Genomic DNA, 10167 nt, shown 5'->3' with positions numbered 1-10167 from the left:
ACAGACAAAGACACACACAAAAACACACACACAAACTTACAAGCACACACACACACACACACACGCACACATACACACACACACACACACACACACACACACACACACACACACACAAACTTACACACACACACACACACACGCACGCACACATGAACACACAAAAACACACACACACACAGACACACACACGTACACAAACTTACACACGCACACATGAACACACACACACACACACACAAACACAGACACACACACACACATACACACACTTACACACACTTACACACTTACGCACCCACAGTACTGTTTGCTAATGCACACTGTGCCGGAGTTGGTCTGGACACTTTGCATTGTGCTGCTGCTGGGACGGTGGATTACGGCCGCTGTTTGATGTGCAAAGATTCTGTTTGACTGGCTTGTTATCATTTAACGCGGTGCAATGCATGAAAGATGAGCTGTGTCTCTCCGTCTGTGTTTATATGTATGAGTGCACCTCCGCCCTGGTCCGGCTCCACCTAAGAGAGGAAACGGGGGCTGCGGCGTGGGGGAGGGGGGGGAGGCAAAGGCGGAGTCACATCCTTTAAGCTCGCTGAGTTTACAGCCCGCTTTGAATACAGGATGGACATGTGAGATAAAAAAAAACGGCCGCTCGTGTTCGATTACTGCAATGCAAAAGCAAAAACAAACAGAGAAACGACAGATGTCCTATGAGTATTATCGGTAAAAAATAAATGATAATGTTTCTTGCCTGGAGTTTAGTGTGGGTCATTTGCTGATGAGAGTGGAAGCCCCGGACCCTATGGCCCTATATCACGGTGAAGCTATTGGAAAAGCATGTGCGGCACACCTGTGTGCTCCTAGGCATGCATGGGGAAATCAGGGGGGGGGGGGGAGGTTGAATAATGTGTGCTTCTGCCCTCCTTTCCTCCTCTCTCCCTGTCTCTGCAAAGCCATCATCCTCTCCCCTCTCCCCTTTCCCATCCAGACCGCCTTATCAAGTTCACACCCACCGCTTTATATCACTCCGATTCTCCCATAGTGAGATGGAAATTGAGTGGGGGGGGCTGTCTGTGTGGTGTGTGTGTGTGTGTGTGTGTGTGTGTGTGTGTGAGTGTGTGTGTGTGTGTGTGTGTGTGTGTGTGTGTGTGTGTGTGTGTGTGTGTGTGTGTGTGTGTGTGTGTGTGTGTGTGTGTGTGTGTGTGTGTGTGTGTGTGGGTGGGTGTGGATGTGGATGGATGGCACACAGGATAAGAAGGAGGTCTGCGAAAGTGAACAAAAAATAAAACCCAATCTCGCCAGAACTCATTGGGTCCAACCTCTCCGACCCTCACTCTCTTAGCTGTCCCTCACTACTCTCGGCAGGGCACCGCTCGGAATCTTCAGAATCACACAAACCATCAAACGGTGGGGAGTGGAAATACAGGGACGGGACCCCAGCCAAGAAACACTCCATTAGGGGACTGGGCTTTGACCCACATTAACTATCGCATAACTTACAACATCGGTAAAGTCTCCCGGTTTTTCGGGAGACGGTTAGAGAATCAAGGCTAGTGCAGGTGGCTATTAAAAGCCGAAGCTATGCAGCTGCCACGAGATGTCATCTTTGTACGTGAAACCCAACGTCAGCGGCCGTATGCGGTCCCTTAGACATATAGCGCACAAGTCTTGTGCTGTTAAGATCACATTTATCCAGGGGTTTTTTCAGCTGTCTGTGGCATACGGACCTAATGACAGAGGAAGAGAGAGAGAAAGCCGTATTCGGCAGAAGCTAGAGTCGGCTGTCAGACGTGGCAGAACTTATTCTGTGGTCCTCTGGGGATGAGAACCTCACACCTCACACCCAGCCGGTTCTAGCTAAGTTGACAGCTCAGCGGGTTTGTTGACAGGTGGAGCGAAAAAAGTGATTTTTGTTAGAAAACACATGAGCACTGCGGTAGAAGTGCTCAATTAGTGAAAGGGGTCAGAGAAGAGTTTTTCGGCTTGGCTGGTCGAGTTTTCGAGAGTGAAAAAAAACAAACATAAAATAATGAAACATTTTGAATCTGGCGTGTTTCCAGGATAGATAAAATCCGGAGGCATGAGGTGTTGACCTAATTTTGACCACAGTTCAACCCCAAAGAGTAACATGCAGGCTAGATCTTGACCAGCTGTTGTTGAGGAGCATGAAGGTTAATTTCAAGGAGGAGGCAGGGAAACTTTTTTTACCTGACTGACAGCTACACAGGATGTTTCTCTCCTCAACTCTCAGACTGGATGTCCGGTGAAAGCATCACAATGCAATAGCAGGACACAGTGGCTGCAGAGGGAATGGAAGGAAGGGGCTCTTGACAACAGATTCTCCGTCATTATCGTGGCCTGGCTCCAGTATAAGTGCATGGAAACACGGCTGGGCACACTTAAACCCACAGCTTGGAAACTTTGGAATTTAATTTTTTAGGCATTATCACCCTGATATTTTCGATTACATCTTTTTATAAATGATCTGAAATGATTTGATTGCTTACAATGCATCATTGCAAACAACAATGCAAATATATTACATATAACCCCAACCCAATCTGATATGAATTCAACCTTTTCAGTTGCACCACTCTATTCCAATATTATAGGGTTTTTACATCGCAAAGTCACACGGCAATGAAGGCTTCTATTCTGGAACCATAGGTGCATTGGAATGTTAAAATGTTAGAGTCAAGGTTTTTTGGTCATGTGTAGTAATTTGTCTTTAAATGATTTGTCACTCATGAGACACATGGCAACAATGTTCGCTCACTAGCCTAGGTTATGGTATATTTGCGTTGATTTAGGAATTTACAATACTCCAACTACTGTCTATTGAGTCTGCAACAAAAGATCCTATGATGCCTTCTGATGTACAAGTCACAAGTTATATTACAGAGCCATAACACAATAACAGAAGAAAATTTTGAATACAAAAAATAATGACTTTATTGACATATACATAACCATTGGGATTCTGTACTTATGAAGGAATATATACAACACAACTGGAGACCTGCACACTTGACATAAAAAAGGAGTGATTATTTGCAGAGCAAACTAGGTCACTAGGCAATTTCGAACCAACTATATGAGAGAGGGGTGCACGTTTCAGTTAGATTTAATGTACAAAGATGGATGCATCCACACTCAATATCGTTATTAAAAATGAGTGCACACGCTGTTGAAATGATAAACTTGTGAGTGATGACTCAAGACACGGTCTGTTCCAAAACGAGGAATTATTTGTCTATGGACTGCTGTGCGTTTGTTTGCTCAACAGTCTTCAGATAATGAAGCTAAATCAGATCATATATTTGTTAAGTATAACCCAACGTGACACCAAATGTTTGCTTTGCCTCGAGAAATATAACCAGCACATCATCAATGTGTATAAATAGGCATCACCACTTCCCAGAGGGCAACACAAGAAAAACACATAGAAACGAACACAGTACATCATAAACGGGACATAGCCCCCTCACAATCCTGGCCTCCTTCGTCGGGAGCTGGGTAGAACAACCTCGCTGTAGCCAACAGTCTTTTTAGGTGTCCTTATCCAGCCTTTGGATGAACATGAAACCGAACGGGAGCGGGTGGTGCGATGGGTGGTGCCGCAGCCGGCACCGCCTGGCGTGGCTCTGGTGGAGTTCTGCTGATGAGCTGCAGGATGGCAGGAGTTGGGCCGGGCGCCACTATCTTCACTCTGAATATGCGAGGAGATACAAGACGAATACCAATTATAATTTCTCCCGCCAGAACATTAGAATAACAATCCATTCTTTTCCGCCGAGGCTACACAATGCCTCCGTTATAAAAATCGCAGGCAGAGATTTCATAGGAGACAGTGATATTGTCAAATATGTAGAGACACAGTCTAGATGAGGCAATCTGAACAGATTGTCGTCGCTAACCGCAATTTTGCACACATTATTTTAATTTACACACTGTAATTGAGAAATCCACATGTTGCATACTTTTAAATGATTTTATTTTGCCTCTACGGGCTCCGTTAACTAGTCACCCCATCTTGCGACTAGAGTTATCTAGCTGCCCTTTTGGTAACCTTTTGCCTGGCGTAAACCGGTCACAAGAAAGCAGTGTTCGCCTCATGCATATACAGTATCTGATTTTTGCGAGCATGCCGGAATCGCTGGCCTTTAGGTAAACAACTCTCATCTTTGAAGTCAGGGCATTTTAATTACAGGGAGGGGGTGAAACTGTGTCTCCTTTCATATAAGGACAATATCAATCTGGGGAGGGGGTGAAACTGTTAAAAGACTGTGTGTTCGGGGATCACTCTGCTAGAGAGGATACTGGTGTATGCAAATATAAATAGATCCGTCCTAGACACAATATCTCTCGCCAAGACAACACACAGATTGGTGGGTGTATTCAAACACACCAAACCCACACACAAACGTTGAAACGGTGAACTAACCTTAGCACGCATGCACGACGCCCAATCGGCGCCCGTGGTGAAGGCGTAGGCAGATGCCCCGCCGGGACGGGGCCACACTCCAGGCTGATCAAACAGTCCCCGGTCCACGCACCACAGAGCTTCCAGCAGCTGTCAGATTGGTCATGCCTCCTGTCGGGGGGCCGGTGCCTCTTATCTCCCCCCCACAACACCTTGACAACCGCTGCGCCACGCACTTCTGAACACACGATGGAATTGATTATAGACCCCTAGCGGAATAAAACAAATAAAAATAATAACACTAGGAATGATGATGGTGATGAGACAATGTCATGAGGAATGAAAGGTATCATGATGTTTACTGTTGTGGTATTTTTGTGGTCCACAGAGTGCACACGGCAACAAACAAGGAAAGCGTCAGTCTCCATCTAGTCAGGCAACAAACCACATGCTGCGTTGGACATAAGGACCCGAGGACAAGAAAGGTCACCTTTAAGTAAACCAACCACAAAAACGAACGAAACCAACGCTAAATATCTCCCTCTTTGAACCATGACGAAAGTCTCCCTCTAACTGTTCCTCCCTCACCCCCATAAAGTTCAAACAGCACCAGTTTGTGGGGTGTGACCCAGTCCTCAGAAAGCCGGATTCTCCACGCTCCCTCCCTCTCCCTTCACATGGCTCTCCATGTGACCACAGCCCCACAAGCTGCCCTGACGCTGAACCTCCAGCTCCCATGAGCCTCCTTCGGTTGATAGTTATTCATGCATTCCTAGACTCCTTCGTGGGGCAACAACAACAAGGTTACATAAGGTTTATTTGATCCACTGCCACAATGACACACCCTCTTTGATCGGTATCTGCCACTTCTCCAAAGTATAGGCAACCAAACAAGCTGGCCTTTGGGTTCCTCTAGATGGGCACGTACCCGGGCACATTGACACAACCCTGAACGACGGCGCAGCATTAAGTCTTTAGTACTTTCTGAATGAGGCAAGGATCTTGAGCTGTCGTGTTTTGTTGATGAAGCGTTGTGAAGTGTTGATGAGAACACGCTCCCTGTCCTTGTTCTCCCCGCCCCATGCTTTGTTGTGAGGAGGACTTGTTATTGTTTCATCTGGAGATTTCTAGTAACTACATCCGGGCTGAGAGCTTAAAGATGCTCTTATCACTTATAACACACTTGGTGTCACACAATAGCAATCACTGGACCATTTCCACAGACAGCTTTGGGGGTCATTGTGGATTAATGGCAGAAATGATAAAAAATACTTGTTTACTTGTGTCGCATCCCAAGAGGGAACATGCAACACAATCGTCTGAAACAACCCAGCTTTGACCAAAGCAGTATTTAATTCTAGACATTGCAGGGAACAAGCACAACTCAGTACACAGCGTGCGCACTGCCGTTGAAAAAAAATGACAAGTATACCTGCTACAGATGTCGCACAACCTTGGCTTGTGCGTCAATGATTTCTTGAGCGTCTGCTTGAGGTATTTTTAGCCATGCTTTTTTGGATTTGGCATATCCTATGATAAAAAAAAAAAGTTAAAACAGTGTTTGCTGCTATAAACATACGTACATCAACAAATCTCTATGCATTGAAACAGCACAAAGAGGCTATAACACGATTCTACAACAGTCCATCCGGTCCGACTTGCCTTCCTTGTCCGACGGCGGGGTTGTGGCAGAGATCACTTTGACTAGGTCCTGCGTGACAACCAGACAGAGGTGGCAGAATGTGTAGCTACAGTCCCCCGAGCAAAGGCCGCAACACACCCCCACGCACACCTGGCAGAAGACGTCACAGCAGCGGTCCCCGCAGGTCCCACAGTTGGCAGTCGTACAGGGGCAGTCGCCACCGGTCAGTCCTGGATCTCTCTCCGCTTGGAAACCGTTCCCGCAGGGCTTACAGAAGTCCAGCCCCATAAGTATGCTGGGTGGCGAAAATAAAGGAAACCGTGAGAACGTGCAGCTTCAACCCACGCTGTGACAGAAGCCCAGACGATATGTTGGAGGATATGAAAGAAGAAGACGAATCGTTGGGGCTTTTATCTGAGAGCGAGAGAGTTGCACCGGGCTATCCTTAACTCCAGCACAAAAGGAGTTCTGAGGAAACGTTGTCTGCTTCTGATAATGGGTCAGGTCACAGTGTTATCTCCTGCTCCTTCGGTCCAAAGTTCTGCCACCACGCTAGCATTCGTTAATATTCCCAACTCGGGGTGGGCTTTAACTTGAAGTCATGCGTTTGGCAACGTCATACTTTGCCCCCTGAGGCCAGACCCTAGATTCGCTCTATCCTCTCCATTCATCACCGAGACGCAAGTAGCAAAATAGCCATGACAAAATGTTTCCTATTATTAGCAGAATTCCGCTGAATAACTGACCTTGATGGGTCACGTCCCTCCACAGTTTTTTCTATTCAACGAAAAACAAAATGTGCATATAACCCCTAAATTGATTTTTTGGTACTTTAGTGCCTGACACTAAAAACAAGCGCTCTTTGTTGGGGATGGACTCTCACGCGGGCGGCTTTGAGGTGAAATGAGGGAGCTGATTGTAACATTCAAGCATGTACTTCATAGGCATTATCGTTTGGGCTCAGGTCTACATTATATTTCTCAATATTATGTGTTAATGCATGCGGCCACCTCAGCCCAGGGTCATCAGGGCTAATGAAATGGCCTATAATCACCTCTGTTATCAAATGTTTACAGTTTGTTCCTTCCTAGTGTTTTGGTTAGAAAAGAGGAAATTCATGAGTGCTGATATATAGAGTTTAACGGCCCGGGGACTTTTAACTATACATGTATCTCTACACACAGTTTGTTTCCCAATAATTCGCCTTCATTGAGAATCATAAGCCCTTTACTTTTTACGGTTTACTCAGAATCGGACACAGCCTCTTATTTCACCGGTTTACTAATACATGGAAACAAAAAGATAAGGAAGGAGATACAAAGAAGATGACCTGCTGTGACTGTAAGGGGAAAGGATATTTTCCCTCACTGTAACTGCCATATGTTGATTATGCCTTTTCGCTGAAACCCTTGGGGTGGTCAAGGGTCAAAGAGGCCCCACATTATAATTGTCAATGATAAAATCAAATAATGTTATCTTAAAGGACAGAGTTTCCTGTATTCTCATCAAGTAGGAGAATGCAAGGGGATCTTGGCTCCCTCATGAACGGTTTACCCCAGCCACAAAGGTTAACGTTAGATAACGCTAGGAACAGGCACGGTGGCTAGACACTGCACGGAATAGGAGACAGAGCTTACATGATGAAGGGGAAACAACATATGGATTTTTCCATCACATGTCATCTGTGGAGCAGAGCTGTCCTCATCAGTTCTGAGACCAGTGCCACTGTATAAGAATTCCTTGCTTTTGCCAATGCATTGGCCTTCTCCTTTCACTCAGAGATGCAGGGCAATCTCCCTTCTGGGGCCTCAGATTATTGTGAGGCCTCGGATTTTTGTATGTTTGTTGTATGTTTATTGTATGTTATTGTATATTTATTACTTAAATATATGACCCTTATTGTTATAAGTTCCGATGACTCTTCATTCTTATACAGTTTAGACAGAAACGATTGTAGTGGTCCAAATTCCCACCACATCACGTGTTGACCTACACAAAGTAGAAACGAGTTTACAGGAAGATGTGTTGCAAGGGTAAGAAATCCAAACCCAGCTCAGTTACAAAACTATCTGTGTCGACAGAACTTTAACTTTAATTAAATAAACAAACACATCATAATCGGTTGTTGCTTAAGAATGTTAACTAGCAAATTATAAATGGCGCTTTACAGAACAGTTGTATAAATGCACCATGTCACTGGAGGTCATGTTGTTCTGCTGAACATCAGCACGGCTCTGTTTATCTTTGGTCCTCGTACCTACAGACGTATCATAGCCGTGTTGATACTAAGTACAACAGCACTCCCTCTCGTGTGATATTGCTTAATTGTGTCATAAAGGCTGGAAGCACGGATGTGATAACAACTTTGCAGGGGAAAAAAGCCTAGACGCCCAGTGTCTCCCCGTTCCATGATGCCCAGAAGTTCAGGGGGTTTCATGGTATTGAAAATACCAAAACAAAGGTAATGTAGTCGATCAGATATGGGGATACTATAAAGTAGGGCTGTATCTTATTTTGTTTATGCTATTTTATATATCATTATGTCTTATCAATATATTTTGTTCCCTGATGGGTAGTAAGGGTAACCTTATTCTGATCTGAACATCAAAAACATCTGCCTTTGTTAATAAAAGAAAAAGATCTCTACCAAATGCTACGATAAAGAACAGAGACATGCACTTTGAAAGAGGCCTCCAGCGTTCATATGTCTGGCTTTGAAGGCTCCTTCCCCTGCTTTAGCCGAACATAACCTTGATACTGTTGTAGCCGCTGGATTGAACCATACACCCCAGACGCTGCACTCTATCCAAATCGCACGTCCTTGTTCTGAATCATGGGCTTTCAAATTGTCCGTGCCATGTTAAGGATTTTCTGCATTTGAATAGTCAAACAAATGGCGTCCTTTCCTGAACCAACATCCTTTACCAAACCTCTTTTCATTGACCTCGATGGACCCTCATGACCTCATCATGAGGTCAAGGAAACGTAGTGATGTCATGGAAATAAAGCCTACTCCACCGACCATAGGGCACGCCATTATGCAACCACGTGATGTGATGGATGTGGCCCTGCCGTCATGAGGCGCGATGTCCCCGTCCGAGTCAGGGTTAAACCTCTCAGTATAAAGACCCGTTGTGTGGCGCAGTTCATATTCAAGGTCGCTCATTATGTAGCGCGCACACAACGACGCTGCTCAAAAAGTATCACAACGTTGCAGCGGCTGGTGAGTGGTGACACACCGCCCTCCTGCGTGGACCTCAGCCCGATCGCTTTTCTTTTTCTCTTTTTGCGCACAGTACTCGATATTCAGACTGAAACAGAGGGATAACCCGCGCACATCTCGGTGGTTCGGATTGGCGCCGGAACGGGGAGTTCACTTGAGAATAGGCTGTGCACTTTCTCTGGCCTTTGAGTCTCCTTTCCTGCCAACGTTTCCATGATGAGGCACAAATGGTTGCTTTTTTCCCCCAAGGCTTGATGAAGGCTCTCCTACCATCATGGCCATGAGAGATGATTGTGTGAGATTGCATGGTCCTAAACGGCATAGTGTAATGTCTGGTATAGGGCCTTACTCGTGATGTGATTATGCAGGCTTCTGAAGAGACTGTACAAGAGAGTATTTAATTCAGTTTCACAATTTAATTCAGAAGGAAAATGACACAAGTGTAGCGTGACTAATTACCAGTATTGTTTGGAAGGAGTGGCAGAAATGTATGCCCTCTAAAGTTCCACGGCTGAATTTTATTATCACACTAGTGATAGTATAGTATAGTCCACTCGGAGCTGCAGAGGCAAAATATTAAAGTCAGGAGGGATCATTTAATAGAATTATATGAATGTTTATTTCATAAAACCTATATACGTATCCGCCATCCATCCTGAAGTTAATATGAACTGCAATGGGATTTTTATCAGGCTTGCGTCAAGCAATACAGGCTAGCCCAGAGACACCTTAGTGACGGTTGACAGATTTACTTTTGAATGTAATAATTTCTCTTTAACCAATAAATGATCCACTTATTCGATATTCCCTGAGGGAAGCAGATGTTGTTGCAGATGTTGTTATGTCTATATCGATTATTGTTGGCATTTTCTCCTCACC

At 45.0% G+C, this 10167-nt stretch overlaps 1 long non-coding RNA gene across 1 annotated transcript; it reads right to left on the bottom strand.

Moving 5' to 3' along the window:
• Positions 1-2927: 2927 nt before the first annotated feature.
• On the bottom strand, positions 2928-5955 carry LOC115538366 (uncharacterized). Its single transcript, XR_003975269.1, has 3 exons — positions 5856-5955; positions 4445-4661; positions 2928-3709 (listed from the first exon to the last, which is right to left on the bottom strand). It is a non-coding gene; the product is annotated as an uncharacterized LOC115538366 (long non-coding RNA).
• Between the last annotated feature and the right edge of the window lie 4212 nt (positions 5956-10167).

The sequence above is a fragment of the Gadus morhua genome, chromosome 2, assembly GCF_902167405.1.
Source record: "Gadus morhua chromosome 2, gadMor3.0, whole genome shotgun sequence".
In the NCBI taxonomy this organism is placed as follows: Eukaryota; Metazoa; Chordata; class Actinopteri; order Gadiformes; family Gadidae; genus Gadus; species Gadus morhua.
Note: the sequence above shows the minus strand (reverse complement) of the source record. Positions and strands in the feature narration are given on the sequence as shown.